Source organism: Pinus tabuliformis, chromosome 4_1 (genome assembly GCF_031772625.1).
Source record: "Pinus tabuliformis cultivar Carrire ecotype Pingquan chromosome 4_1, CPIR1, whole genome shotgun sequence".
Classification (NCBI taxonomy): Eukaryota; Viridiplantae; Streptophyta; class Pinopsida; order Pinales; family Pinaceae; genus Pinus; species Pinus tabuliformis.
In genome coordinates, this window is record NC_142303.1 from 53595423 (window position 1) to 53615734 (window position 20312).

Sequence of the window (20312 nt, forward strand, 5' to 3'; positions counted from 1 at the left end):
GGGGTGAATGGATGAATAGAGATTTGGCTCAGCTATTCTACAATCGTGTGGAACGTGGAAGTCCCATCTGGGGTTTGGATTTTGCATCATTAATTAAAGGTGACATGTCTTGGTATTTCTATGAGTATTATGATGGGTTATATGTGGTGTATATGGTTGTGATTTTATTGATATTTACATCCCTATTATGCTGGTTATATGTATATTTTAAGACAACAACGATGTATGGCTCTCAACATTTTTTTACTTGTATGTGAATGGATAATGTTTCTATGACTTAATAGATGAATATGCATCGAATGACATGAGGAATCAATGGTTCATAACGATTCTCAGATAAGTATGAGATCCCTACACTTAATTATATTGTTTACACATGTAGGTTACATGTTCACGATATGTTTCATGAAATGCTTGTCATGGCTAGTAGGGGTCTAGCTAAGGACTTGAGCATCTCATTGATTTTGCATCATTGTTTCCTTGTAAGTTTCCTAATTCTAAGAATTCATTCCATTTTGGGAAATGGCCTGGGCTTTGGGCCTGAAAAAAGTGGCTTCCCGGGGTCGCTAGCACAGAACTGGAAATTTTGGTCCACAGTAGCTTGCAGACAGGCCTATGAGAGCGACTTTGGGTTTCTGGTCACTCCCTTTCCCATAACATGAGAGCGACTATGGTCTAAGAGGTCTAGAACAATAGTAGGACCCAGGGACAGGCTGTCTTAGTGGTTGACTTGTCTTATGAGGGTTCTATTGATGATGTTGGATGACCGTGTGTGATGTTCCATCGATTCCATTTCCTTAAGGTTACCTAGGAGGTTGAATCATATCATAATGGCCTCCCTTCACATGTTTACCCCGACTAGTCGGTATCTTGGGTAGATGTGGGAGGAGGGTGTTATAATACATGTATTACACTGATTTGTTGGTCCTACATATGAGGTGTCCTCCCTGAATTATGCTAAGGTACGTTGGTTTATTGTGATTTGGTTTAGCTGACATGATATACCTTGTAGGAAGAATATAAAATATGACTAGCAAGATGGTAGACTATAGTTCCCAAGATTATCCCTATGGATTAGATGAGCAATTGGGCACTCTTTTGATTTGGCAGACACAATGAGAAGCTTAAAGGCAGAAATAAGGATTTTTGAGGCAGACAATGACAGAATCATACAGGCACAGGAGAAACAAACATAGGTAAATGTAGTTATACTTCAAAGTTGGCTAGAATTGCAGCGATAGGGACCAATTCATATCAGCCATGAGCAGGAAGGCAAAACTAATGGGGCATATGGAAATAGGTCTCCTGGTGGGTACAAGTCATATAGAGATGACATGATCAGAGATGGTAGATCCTTGGATACTTCGGATAGGAAAGGTGATGGACGCAGGTACTATTCTAGTTCTAATTCTGACAGGCATTATGATCAGCATCGTTATCATCCTTACAAGAGTATCGACTGGGGATATTCGCCAGACAAGTTTAAGAAATCAAAGCCACCTACATTTGATGGAGAGATGAAGAAATCACAGGATGCAGAGGCATGGTTGCTTGGAATGAGGAAGTTATTCTAGTTGCATGATTATTCGAAGAACATGAAAGCCAGGATAGCTAACATGAAAGCCAAAATAGTTACATTCAGTCTCAAAGGTAAAGCAGATATTTTGTGGGAAGATGTGAATAATTCCATAAGTATTCATGAGGAGGAATTGACATGGAGTGAGTTCAAGAGGCTATTTTGAAATAAGTATCTATCAGAGAGATACTTTGATGACAGGGAAAAAGAATTCTATGAGTTGAAGATGGGATCGATGCCAGATGAGGAGTACACTTGCAGGTTCTTGGAGCTATTGAGGTATGTGCCTTACCTCAAGGATGAGAAAGCCAAGATCCATAGATTCATCAGTGGGTTGATGATAGCATTAAAAGAAAGGATTGAGTTTGATGAGCCTATATCATTGGAGGATGCCATCAGGAAGATAAATATTGTTACGAGCAATCAAAGAGTAAATCTGAAACTAAGCCGAACTAGAAAGGTAATGCAAAGAACAAAGGAAAATGGGACAAGAAGCAAGCAAGACCTTAGGGTTTAGGTAATAAAGAGAATGCAACACCATCTAAGAAGTTCAATGCATTTGACATAGGACAAGAACTTCGATCTGAGGAGAAGAATAAGGAACTTGTGTGGTGTTGGACTTGTGCAAGAGGGCATCATAGGAGAGATTATCCACATCATCAGGGTGGTAGACCACATATCCATAGTTGTCATGAGCACAGATAGTGGAGATGTTGCGCAAAGTATTCCTACGATCTATGCAACATTGGATAAAAGATAGGTTGACCATCAGGCATCTATCATTGATATGGACGGTAAGCTTTGTGATCAAGTTGTTTCTATTTTGATTGACCCTAGATATAATTATAGTTATGTTAATCCTGACCTGGTGGATAAGTGTAGTTTGAATAAAGAAGTGCATGCAGAGTCTTGGTTAGTGCAGTTGGCTACAGGTACAAAGAAGTGAGTTCATCATTGGGTAAGAGATTGTTCATTTGATTTGAATGGTATGCCTACCTCAACACAATTAGTATTACGTTGGGATCATACAGTATGTTGTTAGGCATGGATTGGTTATACTTTCATAGAACCATTATGGATTGTTATGACAAATCCATTGAGTGCTTGGATGATAGTGGGGAACAGAGAGTCTTGTGGGGTGAGAAAAAAGAAACATCAGTTAGAATGGTGACAGCTATGTAGGCCAAGCGTAGTCGCAGGAAAGGGTGTGTGTTATTTGTAGTGCAAATTCTATTGACAAAGGTAAGGAAGTTGAGGATGCAAATGTTTTGAGCAAGTACCTAGTTCTACAATAGTTTTAGCATGTATTTCCTATAGATATTTCAGAGTTGTCACCTAACAGGGAAGTAAAATTTTCTAGAATTGGTGCAAAGGGAAGCTCTGGCATCAAAGGCACCTTACATGATGAGTACACCTGAGTTTGTAGAGTTGAAGTTGCAGTTGAAGCAAATGTTGGACAAGGGATACATTAGGCCAAGTGTATCACCATGGGGTGCACTAATATTGTTTGTGAAGAAGAAGGATGGCACTCCCATGCTATGCGTTGATTATAGGTAGTTGAACAAAGTGACCATCAAGAACATGTATTTGTTACCGGGGGTTGATGACTTGTTCGATCAATTGAAGGGAGAAACAATGTTCTCGAAGATTGATACAAGATCTAGATATCATCCGGTATGCATTAAAGAAAAGGACGTCTACAAGAAGACTTTCCGGACCAGGTATGGACATTATGAGTTTGTTGTAGTTTCATTTGGTTTAACTAATTCTCTAGCTACCTTTATGTGCTTGATGAATAATGTGTTGCGTCTGTATTTGGACAAGTTTGCTATTGTGTTCATTTATGATATATTGGTATATTCTAAAAATGAAGAAGGGCGTGTCGATCATTTATACATAGTGTTGAGATTGTTGAGAGAGAATCAATTGTATGCTAAGCTCAACAAGTACAATTTATTTCAGACTGAGGTACACTACTTGGGACATGCGGTTTCCAAGGATGGCATAGCAATGGATCCAAAAAAGGTAAGAGCTATCATGGAGTGGGAAGTTCCCAGGAATGTGGATGAGGTGAGATCGTTCATAGGGTTAGCAGGTTATTACGGAAGGTTCATCAATAACTTCTCTTATATTTCTTATCCTATCACATAATTGCAGAGGAAAGGTAAGAGGTTTAAATGGACAGAGGAGTGTGTGACTAGTTTTGAGTAGCTCAAGTAGTTGTTGACAGATGCACCAGTGTTAAAGATTGCAGATCTGGACAAAGAGTTTGTAGTATGTACATATGCTTGCAAGAGAAGACTTGGTGGAGTACTTATGTAGACAAATCAAAACCCCACTATCTGTATTACATTAATCAGAAATCCAAGATGATAATACAATGATTTTTCTCACAAGAACAATCCTTGTACTCGGTAAATCAATATCTAGCTCACAAGAAAACTCTTGGCCAACACTTAGCCAATTCTCCAGCTCTCCAAGCCCCTATTTCCTTGCACAATTCCTATGGATGATTAGCCCATCTTAAAGGGAAATCAGTGCATCCAAAACTGTGCAATCCCTTCTAGGTTCAGTTCCTGATTACATGCACCATCTGTACAACTCAAAAAATTATACAAGTGATAGTACACTATCCTTGCACTCTAGTCTCAAGAGGGTCTTTCTTAGAATCGACATGCATGAGTTTCTGATGAGGGAATATTCAGTTAACTGGAGTAGCACTAGTGGATGCATTAGTGGACCAACTGGTGGTTAACTCTCTATTAGTTCCTGAAACAGTTTGGAACTAATTCAACTGGACTTAACTTAATAAAATGAGTTAACTAATTACAACTCATAATTAACTCATCCTAAACCCCTATAATATAGGGAGAACATATACATGACTTTAGAAAGACTTACAACTCGAAATTCCTAAGTTAACTAAGCCGTATTAACTTAGTTAACTATTACAAGTTTCTATGAGAAAAGAATTACAATTTTAATTTACAATTTAATTCAAGGACAAATTAGATTGGAATTTCTGGATTCTATGTTTAACATTTCTTGTTGCTATTTTCAACACTCCCTCTCAACAAGAAAGGAATTCAACTCGATCCCGATCCTAAACCTTTGGAATGTTCTGCATGCAACACTTCTCTCTAGTGTTATTGCTCCAGCAACTCCAGAGGCAAAAAAGCATCCAACCTGAATGAGTATGATGCATCTGTCATCAAATTCTATGACTGCTATTACCTCTGTCTATTGAAAACTTTGTGCTTATGTTGACTCTATCTTTCTACACAGCTTTCAACCCTTGTTTGCGCTCTTCAGTATCTGACTGCTCTAGCCTCTATCACTCTGATATCTGACTGCATTAATCCCACTGATTCTTCCTACTACTATGTACTTTGGGCTCCCATAGAAAGGTACGATCCATGAGATAAAACCACTCAATGGATCCTGTCCAATTTCATCCCTCTTGAGACTATCACTTCACATTGCCCCACCTCACACCTAGAGGTATGGCTGCATCTACTCCCTCTTCCCACTTGGCTCAAAATTTCCCCCTACTTGAGGTCTTTGCATGACTGGATGCCTCCATTCGCTGTCCTCTCAACTTCTTCAATTGTGGCTCCACAATTGTCCAAGACTGCTTATTCTCTGCTTGAGTGGATCTCTCCACTTGATCTCCTCTCAACTTCTCTAGATATGGCTGCTCCACAACTTCCTGAAGTTGCTTCAGAGGCTTCTTCTGGGACTGCATGTTGAGAGGTAATTTATTGTCCCTCTCAACCACCAAGTCTCTAACCTTTGTCTGGCTCCTCAAGGCTTTGCATGCATATTGAACCTCAAGAGCATCCAGGTTCTTGACCCATGCACCAATTTGTTTCACTTGTCTTGTGGTGATGTGTCTAAGGAAAACCTTTCCCTTACTAAAAACCACATCATAGCCATGGTCTTACAATACCATGACTGGAACAAGATTCTTCTTTAGTCTTGGAACATACATCACATTTGTGATCCTAGGAGGGGAGCTAGACTCCCTTTGAAAGGTAACCGTACTGATCCTGATAGCTCTATACCTCTCGTCATTTCCAAACTCTATGCTCTACTTGAGGTCTTTCTCCTCAAAATCACTAAATAGATCTCTATTCCCCATCATATGGAATGAGGCACCACTGTCAAGATACCACATGCCTCCCATGGCAATGTCGGCCATGCATGCAACGAGAGTGAAACAAAGTTTGGATTGTGAATCTAGAGCTTCACCTGCTGCGGCTATTGCCGGTTCCCTCTTACTTGCTTTCTTTTGTGGGAAGTTCTTGGCATAGTGCCCATGCTCATGATAGTGAAAACACTTGACTTTCTTCAAGTCTATCTTCTTTCCACCCTCCTCACCTTAGGAATTCTTTCCCTTGGCCTTCTTTGCCTTACTCACTAAGGAAAATTCCTCTTCCACTTCCTTGGAAGAGGTCCCATCTCTGATGTTCTTCCTGATCTCCTCCTACATCAAATCCGATCACAGTCGTTCCCAATTTGGCATCTTCTCTCAGCCATTGACAAAGTCCTGATAACTATGCCAACTCTTTGGGAGTCCTAGAAGATAAAGACTCACTATATTATCCTCGGCAATCATGATTCCAACACTTCCAAGTTCATCACGACATTGAGTGAACTTGGTAGAGTAATTTGGAATTGAGTTGCCCAACTCCATCCTGATTTTTCGAAGTTTATATTTCATTTCCAACTTCCTTTGGTCACTGCTATTTCGGAAAAGGCCCTTCAATGCTTTCCACATAGCATGTAGAGTTTCCTTCCCATGGAGACTCAAGACAATGTGGTCTTGAACTCCCTCAAGGATTATCTACCTTGCCCTTGCCACACACTTCTTCCATTCTGCCAGATTCTGAGCGTCTGATGCTGGTGGCTTAGGAATGTCATGATCAATGAATTCCTTCAAGCCATGATCCTCTAACACGGCCTACATCCTGTCCTTCCAGGATATATAATTCGAGTTGCCATCCAAGGCATACTCAACTCGCAAATCGTAGAATGCCATCTGCCGATCCTGAAGTATGTATTGCAAATTCGAATTTCACCTGTAACCCAAAACTCATAAACTTCGAAATATCCTCTAGTATATTTTTCTCATCTCTGATACCATGTAGAAAATCCTTTAGATTCACAAGCTCATGCAATTTAATAAAGCACAAGACAAGAATCTACTTCTACTTTCAACCAGCGGAAGCCAATAAATCGATGAAAACAATAATAGCAAGAAGAAGACAAATCAATGGCACATAACACAATAATTTTTCCTGGGGAAAGCCACAACTCAAAACCCCACTATCTGTATTGCATTAATCAGAAATCCAAGATGATAATACAATGCTTGTTCTCACAAGAACAATCCCAACACTTAGTAAAAACAATCTCTAGCTCACAAGAAAATTCTTGGCCAACACTTAGTCAATTCTCCATCTCTCCAAGCCCCTATTTCCTTGCGCAATTCCTATGTATGATTAGCCCATCTTAAAAGGAAATCATTGCATCCAAAACTGTGTAATCCCTTCTAGGTTCAGTTCCTAAATGCATGCACCATCTGTACAACTAAAAAATTATACAACTGATAGTACAGTGTCCCTGCACTCTAGTCTCTACTAGGTCTTTTTTAGAATTGACATGCATGAGTTTCTGATGAGGGAATCTTCAGTTAACTAGAATAGCACTAGTGGATGCATTAGTGCACCAATTGTTAACTCTCTATTAGTTCCTCAAACAGTTTGGAACTAATTTAACTGGACTTAACTCAGTAAACTGAGTTAACTAATTACAACTCATAATTAACTCATCCTGGACCCCTATAATATAGGGAGAACATATATATGACTTCAGAAAGGCTTCCAACTCAAAATTCCTAAGTTAACTAAGTCGACTTAACTTAGTTAACTATTACAAGTTGCTATGAGAAAAGAATTACAATTTTAATTCACAATTTAATTAAAGGACAAATTAAATTGGAAGTTCCGGATTCTATTTTTAACATTTATTGTTGCTATTTTCAACACCTTATGCAGGATGGATAGGTGGTATGCTACGAGTTAGCGAAACTAAATGAGCATGAGCAGAACTACCTAACACATAATATTTCTTTGGTAGTGATCGTACACGCATTAAAGATGTGGAGGCACTATCTTCTTGGTGGGAGGTTCAAATTGATGAGTCACCATAATGGTTTGTAGTATATTTGACCAACCAAATCTGAATTTTAGGCAGGCTCAGTGGTTGGCCACGATCAGTGAGTTTGAATTTGAGATCGAGTATATAAAAGGTAAAGATAACATGGTGGAAGATGCTCTTAGCATGCAGAAATAGGCAAATCACATAACAGTTATGAGCTCCTATGGGATAGATTTATAGGATAGGATCTTGTAGGCAGGTCAGCAGGATGGTAGGTTTGGAGATTGTGCATAGGTTGCAGCAGAGTACAAGTATGGGTAGTGGTAAAGGTACAGGTACAAGTATGGATAGTGGTACAGGTACAGGTACAGATGCAGGTGCATAGGATGTGGACTATCATCTCATGAGAAATGGATTGGTTAAATTTAGAGACAGGATATATGTGCTAGATAACAGTTAACTCAAGAAGGTGATCTTGAGGGAGTTTCATGAGAAACCATATTCCAATCACCCAGACTATCAGAAGACATTTACTATAGTTAAGAAGTTTTATTATTGGTCGAATATGAAGAAGGATTAGGCAAAGTTTGTGGTTGGGTGCTTGGATTGTGAGCAGCTAAAGGCAGAGTGTAAGCATCCAAGTGGATTGTGACAAGTGATTCTGATTCCAAAGTGGAATTGTGGGGTCATTTCCATGGAACTCATCATAGGTTTTCCGAGGAAAATGAGACAACATGATTCCATCATGGTAGTGGTGCACAGTTTGACAAAGGTAGTGCAATTCATTCCAGTGAAGTCTACATTCTTAGTGAGTGATGTAGCACAAGTATTCATCAAGGACGTGGTCAAATTGCATGGATTTTTGAAGAAGATTGTGTCAAACAGGGACGCGAATTTTACTTCCAAGTTTTGGAAGGAGTTATTCGTAGGTTTGGGCATAGATTTTGCCTTTAGTACATCTTATCATCCGTAGATAGATGGAAAAACTGAGAGGGTCAACAGGATATTGGAGGACATTTTGAGGATGTATGTGATGCATAAGCAACGGAAGTGGGAAGAGTACCTTTCGTTGGCAGAGTTCTCTTACAACAATGAGTACCAAGGCTCATAGAGGATGAGTCCATTTGTGGCATTGTGTGGGCAGAGTTGTAATATTCCCATCAATTGGAGTGATCTAGTTAATAGGGTGTTGATTGGACTGGACATGTTGGCAGACATGGAGCAGGAAATGCAGGTAATCAAGAAGAATTTGAAAGCATCACAAGATAGGTAGAAGAGTTATGTAGATCATAGTAGGTTGTTCAAGGAGTTGCAAGTTGGGGAACATGTGTACTTATGCATCAAACGAAGAAGAGCTCCTTGCGGATTAGATCATTTGCCAAGATGGCACCCCGATTTTTTGGACCTTTCAAGATTACTAAGAGGATTGGCCCAGTAGCCTATCGACTTGCACTACCTTCGACAGTGAAATTCCATGATGTTTTCCATGTGTCATTGCTTAAGAATTATGTTAAAGATGTTGATCATGTGATTTCCTGGTATGTATTGCGGGTGGATCCAAAAGGAGAATTCCAATCAGAACCGTAGTGCATTTTGCAGAGAAATATGGTCATTCTCTGAAACTGAGCAATCGAGCAGGTTAAAGTGCAATGGAAGCACTTTGGGCCTGATGAAGCTACAGGGAGATAGTGAATCAGATGCGACTATGTATTCTTTCTTATTCGCTAATTGAGCATATGTTTTGGTATATGTCTTTGGTATATGTTTTTGGTACATTTTTTGGTGATGTTTGGTATATATACATATGCATATGGATATAAATACTGCCATGAGATATGTTATAAATCTCCAATAAGCAGTATGGGTATCGTGTCATTATGATGTTATACTTGTTACGTTTTCATGTTGGTTTTCTTCTCAGTAGGATGATAATTGTAAATACTGCGACAAGCTAAGTTATAAAACTCCATGTGCATTGTTTTCACTCCTCCAGATCTCCAAGGCTGAGGAAGAGTCCAGCTGAGGTAACCACAGACCAATCTTTTGACTTGGTAGCTAGCCCTACCAAGCTGGAGAGGGCTCTCTCCAAAGGATCGCAACAAAGAGGGCTGGATGGATTTAGGTTTTAGGCTAGATATAACAGCTTGGGGTTTTGACTTGATTTGATTTGGTTAGTCACTGGATGAGTGAATTAGGTCAGAGAGTGAAGTAGGTCAGGGAAAAAGAAAATCAGAATGGTAGACATCTGATGGGGCATGGTAGGAAAGTACTTTATGTTGGAAATAATACTGAGAGGGGGGGGGGTGAATCAGTATTATCAGATCAGTAAAACCTTTCCAATTTCATACTCAGAAACATATACGCTACTTCAATTAAGTGTACCCGCGTGTACACGCTTCTGTGTCTAATGCAACTAGCGTATATCCAGAGATCTTAAGATTCAGTTAGCTTAATCTTCAGTAAATGCGTCAGAACATTATTAAGCATATTAACAGTAAACAGGTGCAGTATAACAGAACAGAACATCACACAAGAGCCACACACATGAACACCATGATATAAGGTGGAAACCCAATGTGGGTGAAAACCACCTGCTGCAATTCGTCTCTTTCTTCTTTAATAAGAAACTTCTTTTACAATGTACTGGTGCAGTCCTTTACCAGTATGCAGACTACAACCTGCAGAGGGCTACAACCCTCTCTCGTTTTCCAACTACTTCTGGAAGGGAGCTACAACCCCCTCAGCTCTTGTACTAGCCGATCCATTTACTAGTACGTAGGTGCTAACCCTACAACCTTCTTTCCTTCAGGGACCACGTTTCATCAATTTTCAGACTGGATCCAAGAGTACAAAACAAACATTACTGCAATACAATCATCAACTTATACTTGCATCATAATTCATTAAACAACCCAATACTGAATCACTGAAACCCTGTCATCAAGAACACAGAACCCAAACCAGAGCCCAGAACTCTGCAACAACCACCAGAATCAACAGCAACCTGAAATATCAAATCTTATTATGCATACGCTACTTCACTGTACCAAAACCGCGTGTATACGCGCTTTCTCCAAAGGCAACCCGCGTGCAGATCTAGAAATAATTACTTATGCCTTCGCTGTCAGATCCGACCCTTGCCAAGCGTCCCGAACAGATAAACAGCAATACCAGATCTTCTCACTTCATCAGACACACCTTGCTTACATACATTTGCCTAAAGATCTTCTCCTTATATAGCCTTAGGCCCTTCACAATACCACGGTCCAAAACCATAGTAACACAATACCATCAACTTCAAAACTAGGGATCAACACGTCCATCGAGACACCATGGTCCAAAACCATAGGCACAACTTCCAAGGAATAACCGCCACGGACCAAAAGTAAGCTTTCCGACATGTACGCTCTTTTCCGTTCATGAAACTGCGTGTACACCCTACTTGGTATATAGCGAACCTGCGTACACGCGACTTGGTATATAGTGAACTAGCGTGTATACGCGACTTGGGCTTAATGAACCTGCGTGTATGAACTTTCTTGTCCTGTTGTACTAAGATCTGTCCTCTGATTAAGTTGCCATTACCTGTACCTGTCTCTGAGTGAGTTTCCATCAAGGACAACACTTGTATCATAATGCCAACAATCTCCGCCTTTGGACTTGATGGCAACCACCACACCAAGTCACTCTCCCCCTTTGACATCAAGGGCAAAGGGCGGACCAAGATATTTTCTTCTTTGGTATACCTTCTGCTGTCCATACTGAAGTTTCTGATTTGGCTCCCCCTTTGTTTATGCCAAAGTGTACCAAGCCATTCAGATCTGTACCATAAGCATCAGTCTGCAATACTATTCCTTTGATCAAACAACAAGATGTATCATTTAGTTTCATCAGCAACTTCTAACCATAATGCCAACAATGAATTATTTGAAGTATATGCTCCCCCTGAGTGTGAGCCAACCATTTCCTGAGTCTGTTCTGCTCCCCCTGAGCCTGAGCCAACCATGACTGAACCTGGGTCTGTTCTGCTGCCCTTTCTTCATATACGCAACTTTGCAGCCTGTAACTCGCGTATATACGTGACTTGTCTTCATTATATCAGCGTATGCAAGGAATACTGAAATTCATCACTTTCAGATTCCCCTGTGTCTGTTATGTCAGCTGACTGAGTTATGCCACACTTTTCTGTCTCTGTCTTCTTCAATTCCTGGAACTGTGATGATGTATGGTCCTCTTGTTTTGAATTTTGAAATCTGCTCTTGCATTCCCTTGCTTTATGTCCATATTTGTTGCATGTATAACATCTTACATATTTCATGTTCCTTCTATCACAATCAATTGCTTTGTGTCCATATGCATTGCAGGCAAAGCAATATCCTCTGAAATACCTGGGATGCAATGATCTTTTGTAATGGTCTTGAACCATTCTACTTCTACATCTGGCTGCAACATGTCCAAGATTATGACATACATGACATTCAACATTATTCAGTGGAGGAAATAATCGTCCATAGTTAGGAGTAAAGGATCTTTCTTGAGGAATTTCTTTCCTTGGTTGTTCCTTGTTGAGCATTTCAGATTTCTCCTTAGAGTTTCTTGCCTCACCTTGTGAACTAGATTCACCTTCAACATATTCATGAAAACCAAGACCAGTCTTGATAGCAGGAGACCTTTGACTATTAAGAATATCATCCAAGACTTTAGTACTATCTTGAAATCGTAAAAGCTTATCCTTTTCTTCTATTTTACCTTTCAAGATATTTACCTCAACTTGATGTTGTTCTTCCTTTTTCAAATACTGATTCCTTAGGTCTTCTTCAACTTTTCTTCCTTCTTCCACTTGTCGCTTTAGTTTGATCACTTCATGTTCTTGATCTTCAAGAGCTTCTCTATTCTGTTCTCTTGATTTTTTAAGATCTTCTTTTAGAGAGAGGATCTTTGATTCAAGTCTCTGAATAGTTATGCTCTGATCCTTTACTATATCCTGCAATTGCTCCCTTACCCTGGTTACTGTCTCCAATTGTTCATTTAATTTGGTAACTTCTTCAGTTTCTGCATTCTTCTTTTCATGTGCCATGAGACTTTTAATATCTTCGCTATTATTGGATGAAGCATTCTTCTTTTCATGTGCCATGAGACTTCTAATATCTTCACTATCATTGAATGAACTTTTAATATGGGTATAATAGCTTCTACCATCTTCTTCAGATATCTTTCCTTTGTTATGAGGGCATCTAGCAGCATAGTGACCAACTCTACCACATAGAAAACATTTGAAAGGTAGCTTACCTTTGAACCGTCCAGTTCCCCGTTCAAGATTCTTGACAAAATTTACCTCATCTTCTTCCTCTGACACTTCGAATGCGGCTTCTGGTGGTACCTCTTGTCGCATTTCAAAAGCAGTTAAGATCCCGTGAAGCTGTGACATAGTGATTTTCTGCACATTCTCCTTTTCTTCTATGGCAGATACTTTAGAATCAAATTTAGTAGACAGAGATCTCAAAACCTTTTCAACTAAGACAACTTCCTCAAATTCTTCACCCAGATCCCTCATACAATTCACAATCTCATCCATACGCAGGAAATAATTAGCTATGCTTTCATTACTATGCATCTTAAGAGTTTCATACCGGATTCTGAGAGTTTGAAGCTTTGCTCTTTTTACCTGATCATCTCCTTCATAGCTTGTGACAATTTTGTCCCATATTTCCTTAGCCGATTTGAAATGCATGATCTTCATAAATTCTGATTGTGTCAAACTACTCAATAGGACAGTAACAACTTTGGCATTGAGCTCATATTGCTTTTTCTCTGCTGGATCTGTAGGAGTTGCTGATGGGAATTTGTATCCTCCTTCTACGATTCCCCAAATTTCTGCTCCAAGTGATTGTAGATATGCAGTGGTTCTTATCTTCCAATGAGTAAAATTGTTCCCGTCAAAGACTGGTGGCCTGATGTGTGCCTCTCTTTCTGGATTAGCCATTTTGATGGATCTTTTCCTTCAAGCGATCAAGCTTCCTCTCAAGGACCTGCTCCGATACCAATTGTTGGAAATAATACTAAGAGGGGGGGGGGGGGGGGGTGAATCAGTATTATCAGATCAGTAAAACCTTTCCAATTTCATACTCAGAAACATATACGCTACTTCAATTAAGTGTACCCGCGTGTACACGCTTCTGTGTCTAATGCAACTAGCGTATATCCAGAGATCTTAAGATTCAGTTAGCTTAATCTTCAGTAAATGCATCAGAACATTATTAAGCATATTAACAGTAAACAGGTGCAGTATAACAGAACAGAACATCACACAAGAGCCACACACATGAACACCATGATATAAGGTGGAAACCCAATGTGGGTGAAAACCACCTGCTGCAATTCGTCTCTTTCTTCTTTAATAAGAAACTTCTTTTACAATGTACTGGTGCAGTCCTTTACCAGTACACAGGCTACAACCTGCAGAGGGCTACAACCCTCTCTCGTTTTCCAACTACTTCTGGAAGGGAGCTACAACCCCCTCAGCTCTTGTACTAGCCGATCCATTTACTAGTACGTAGGTGCTGACCCTACAACCTTCTTTCCTTTAGGGACCACGTTTCATCAATTTTTAGACTGGATCCAAGAGTACAAAACAAACATTACTGCAATACAATCATCAACTTATACTTGCATCATAATTCATTAAACAACCCAATACTGAATCACTGAAACCCTGTCATCAAGAACACAGAACCCAAACCAGAGCCCAGAACTCTGCAACAACCACCAGAATCAACAGCAACCTGAAATATCAAATCTTATTATGCATACGCTACTTCACTGTACCAAAACCGCGTGTATACGCGCTTTCTCCAAAGGCAACCCGCGTGCAGATCTAGAAATAATTACTTATGCCTTCGCTGTCAGATCCGACCCTTGCCAAGCGTCCCGAACAGATAAACAGCAATACCAGATCTTCTCACTTCATCAGACACACCTTGCTTCCATACATTTGCCTAAAGATCTTCTCCTTATATAGCTTAGGCCCTTCACAATACCACGGTCCAAAACCATAGTAACACAATACCATCAACTTCAAAACTAGGGATCAACACGTCCATCGAGACACCATGGTCCAAAACCATAGGCACAACTTCCAAGGAATAACCGCCACGGACCAAAAGTAAGCTTTCCGACATGTACACTCTTTTCCATTCATGAAACTGCGTGTACACCGTACTTGGTATATAGCGAACCTGCGTACACGCGACTTGGTATATAGTGAACTAGCGTGTATACGCGACTTGGGCTTAATGAACCTACGTGTATGAACTTTCTTGTCCTGCTGTACTAAGATCTGTCCTCTGATTAAGTTGCCATTACCTGTACCTGTCTCTGAGTGAGTTGCCATCAAGGACACCACTTGTATCATAATGCCAACACTTTAACACTTTGTAGTATATTGATGAAGTGGTTTAGATTGATGAGGCGTTGAAAAGAGCATGGAAATCATGTATTCTTTTTAAACTGAAGAAATGAAACAATTTATGATGATTTTCCCAAAACAGAGCATAGAAGATAAATTCTGCTTATAACACTTTGAAAATCAAACATATATAGAAGTAAAATGGATCATGGAAAATACAAAACATTCACACACATGTAATTGAAGAAGAAATAATGTCAAAATACCATGCCACAAGAATCCCACCAAAATAGCTACAACTCATCCAATATATTCCATGCCAAAATTTGAAACACTAGTACAACATCCAATGGAGTCCAACTTTTTAAAAGACTGAAAAATACATGATATAGGCCTCAAAAAAACTCCTCCCAACCATCAGGGGTCGAATCCATGAGAGGAAGAGCAGTTCTACCAAAATCTGAACTGATAGCTAGAGTGTAGGGTGGTCAAAGTGACTCATCCCTAATTACAATGAACTGATTCATTACACCTCATAGAGTCTATTTACCTAATGTATTTACCCTAGGTAATAGTAAAAAAACCATAATTACATTTACATGATCAATTACATTAGTAAAAAGTTGATTTCCCAAGAGGAAAATCAAATCTAGAGAAAAACAGTGAAAAATTACGCAATTGGTCAAACACACAGCGTTAGTGTCAAACTTACAGCGCCAATGTCAAACGCACAGTGCCATCTTCAGATCCACTTTTTCCTACCTTCCCGGTGTCCAAATTGAGCCCAGGATAGCTCGTTGGAAATTTTATCCTGTCTTGTTTCCATATCTACATTTATTTTGAAAAATGGACTTGATTTGACCCTCCAAAAATGTATTCTCCCAAGACTGGTCAAATGCGCAGTGCCAGTGTCAAATGCACAATGCCATCTTTAGATCCAATTTTTCCCGCCTTTCTGGTGTCCAAATTGATCCCAGGATAGCTTGTTGGAAAGATTATCCTGTAAAGTTTCTAGATATACCTTTATTTCGAAAAAATTACTTGATTTGACCCTCCAAAAGTGTATTCTCCCAAGACTGGTCAAACGCGTAGCGCTAGTGTCAAACGTGCGATGCCATATTCAGATCCACTTTTTCCTACCTTCTTGGTGTCCAAATTGAGCCCAGGATATCTCATTGGAAATATGTCTCTCTTGGCTACACAATGGACCTATCAAGCAGTGAAAAGGATCAAGTATATCCCTTAAAAAATCAATTCTCCCAAGACTTGTCAAATAGTGTAGAATGAGGGTGCAAAAATGAAGTGTGCTCTTGGAGGAAACTTTTTGAGGTCTTACTCAACTCCAAATGGAGCTCATGATAGCTCATTGGAAATCTATTTCTGTCTAGTTATCATTTGACTCATCAAGAAAGTTATTTGGACACTCTCGCTAGGAGAACAATTGATTTTCCCAAGGTCACTATAGAAGTGCAGCAACTCTCTTGTAGCAACTGTATTTTTGAAATTTCTCCAAAACCATGACACTTGTGTAAAAAATTAAGGAGCGTTTTCATTCCTGGACTATGATGGACAACAAACTCTCTCACTAATTTTCAAATTCATCTCTGTTTGGTGAGAAACATAGTTTGAAGAAAAACTGGCCTTGTGTGTGGCCAATGATTTGTTGCTTGGAATGACTTCTTGAAACATTATGGAGACATGATGTTTATGAGTTGTAATGGCCTCATACTTGCTGATATGACCTCCCTTATGTCTCCTCTATTCATATGTCTCTGATTCTATAGTAAACCCTAGCTGAATGGGAGACGAAATTAGGGTTTAGTGTAGGCAAAACAGGGGATTTGGGAAATTTATAGGAATGAAGGGAAATAAAGGGGATAGGGGGCTTCTAAATTATTAGAAAAATTTTGGGAGGTAAGGAGGGATGTTAGGAAGTAGGGGAAACTAGAATTTCCAGGATTGAGTGAGGGGAAGGAGTCCAAAAGGGAAAAACATAGGCCTAGTCTAGAAAAGTGTCAAAAGCATAGCAAAAGGCTAGGGTTTGTAGAAAAATGATGATTTTGAGGGATAAGAGTGATGGGAAGTGTTTAGGAAGGTATATTAAGGATAGGGGAAGGCATAAGAGCATCAAGATACAAATTTTTTTGATGATTTAACCATGGAGGTCATGAAACCAAGAGAAATGCCCTCAAAACCCTAGGAGAGGGAAATGAGAGGAATGGGCATATGAAAAGGTCAAGGGAAGTAGATGGAGTGTAGGCGAGTGAGATGTTGATGTATCAGAGTGCTAATGAGTCTTCCCTTGGTATTTGATGGTCTTTATACCTTGTTTAAATTTTCAAAATTGATCTTGGGACCCACTTTCTTCCTTTTGTCATTCACCTTACTCTTGGAAGTGATACCTTTACACTTGACTTTTTCTTTGACAAATTGATCACTTGATATAGGTTGAGAACACTTTGACCTTTTGAATTTTTGGTCCTTTGGCATTTTGGAACTCTGAATTAGCAGCTTGGAAATCATGTGCTTATTACATTTGATTGACATAAAATTACATAGTGAAAAATAAAATTACATCTCTAGAATGAAATTCATACTTGAAATCAAAATTACAACTTTGGCGATCATATTTACATGTTTGCAAATCCTCTTTAAATGAAAAAGAGATATTATTTTGTTCACTCTCATACTTTTGCTGGCCTTATGCAGTGAAATGGTGTTTTATTGGACCTTGAAAAAATGAAACCTAGAGACCTAATGAAAACCTTGAGTGAGCAGACTTCATGGTGACTTGACTGACATAGAGACATGATGAAATAAACTTTCATAATTGATGTATGCTCAGTAAGACATGAAGGTGGGCCAGCAAGTATAGATTTTTGAGGGAGAGTGAGGTTTTTGACTAGGGCTACCATCAGTGAGTAAATTTTTGAATGAGGACCTAGGTGGAATGACAAAAATTTCTGAGCGAGACCCTAATATGAATATGAAAAGAGGAGTTTTGATCACTGATGGCAGTATGCAAATACTGACACTAACATGCACTATGTTTTTCTTACAACATCCTTGTTGGTTGTAGATGTTGTTGAACATCGAGAACGATGTTCCCCAAGGGGGAGGGTTCTATAATAGCTCTAGTAAAAAATCCATGTAAAACTTAATAAAGGAAGAATAATAACCATGGTTGATGGGACACTTATTCCAAGATGAATGTTGGGCAAAAACATAGTGATGGGGTTCAATAGTGATTGATTAATGGCTTAGGAAATTAGGAAAGGCAATAGAAAAGGCTTTGGAAAGGAAAAATGACATTTTGGCACATTTATTTATGAAAATAATCGAAATTAGGAGAAAAGGGAGGTGAAAGGTCACAAGTTGCATGTGAGGATGAAAGTGAAGGAAAATAATGGAAAATGACGAAAATAAAGGCCTCATTAATAAAAAGGCTTCTAAGGATCAGTTCACAAACTTTTTTCAGTTCAGTTTTTGAGCTCTTTCTCTATTCTCTCTCTCTCATACTCTTGGACACTTAGATTTTTCTTAGAGTACTCTTGGAGTGTGTGGCATACTTGGAGCTTCGAGGCAAGAAGGAAAAGGAAGAGAAGGAAATCATAATAGGACACCAAGATTGACAACTACAATGGGTTTTTCTTGCAGGTGCTGAGTTGCATGTATTTTTTCCTCACTAGTTTTGGCATGCATGACACATGCATGTGGTTTATTGGTCATGATTTGTCATTGACATGGAGGATTTCCTTGATTGACAGTGGATTTTCCTATCCTTTCCATTTCCTAGATAGCCATGGTGTTGTGGGTTCATTTCTTTGTTTTTTTGGTTGGTTCTCATGTTTCCTTTAGCTTGGGTTTGGTTACTAGTTCCTGGAGCCTTGGCTGGACAAACGCTCTGGAGCCCTGTAACAACTTGGGTTGAGTTACTAATCCTGGAGCCTTGGTTGGAAAAGCGCTCTGGAGCCCTTGGTGGGTTGAGTTATTAGCCCTGGAGCTTTGGTTGGAGAAATGATCTAGAACCCAATGACAACTGTGGGTTGAGTTACTAGTCCTGGAGCCTTGGTTGGAACAAACACTTTGGAGCCCTGGAAGGCTTGGGTAAAGACAAATCTGATGATGGTTTGTGATGTCCGACCATGAGGTGGAATCACTGTTTGATGGGTTGAGGTGGTTTGGCCTCTGGAAGGCCTGGATGGTTTTGATTGATGTGTTTTATAAGATCCCACATTCATGATTGGAATATGGCACGAGGGTGACTCATTGAAGAGAGATTTGGCTCAACCTTGTCTATGGTCGGGTGGTTAGTGGAAGTCCCAAACCTGGTTGGCCTTTGCATCATTAATATGAGGTTATTTATCCTTGTTATTTAATGAGTATTATATTGGTTCATATGTGGATTATATGGTTATTTTTTCCTTGGTATTTTTGATGCTATCATGTTGGTTATGAACATGTATTATGACAATGGCTATCCATGGATCTCATCATGTTTTTACTTGTAAATGAATGAACAATGCATCTATGGCCTAATAGATGAAATTTTAGATAATGTGTTTAAGGCATCAATGCTTCTTAGCCATTCTCAGATAAGTATGAGACCACTATGCTCGGTTCTGTTGTTAAGACCTGTAGCATTCATATTTGTGACATGTTCGACAGAATGCATGTCATGGCTAGTAGGGGCCCAGTCTAGTCCTTGTTAATGTTTTTGCAAATGTACCATTTTTTTGTTGTGTAAATTCACTTATGAACCTCTCATTGAGTTTCGGGCAATGACCTGGGCTCTGGGCCTTAAAAAGTGGCACAAATCCTAGAGTCGCAGGCACAGGTCTGAGGAGAAAAGTCCCGAGACGCATGCATACCCATGTTGTGGGAGCATCTGGAACCTCCAAAACGCACCCTTATCCATATCAAGGGAGCATCCGGGGGTCTAATAGACTAAAAATTTAGTAGGTCTCAGGGGTTGGTTACTTGAGTGGTTGGGGCAGCTCCTAGGACTTCTGTTGCTGTTGTGGAAGGTCTGTGTGGTGTGTTTCCGTCGATTCCACTTCCTTAACTGACACATAGGGAGTCAAATCATATCATATCATAGTAACTTCTAATCAAATATTTACCTCGGTTGGATGCTTACTTAGGTAGATGTGGGAGGAAGTTGTTACA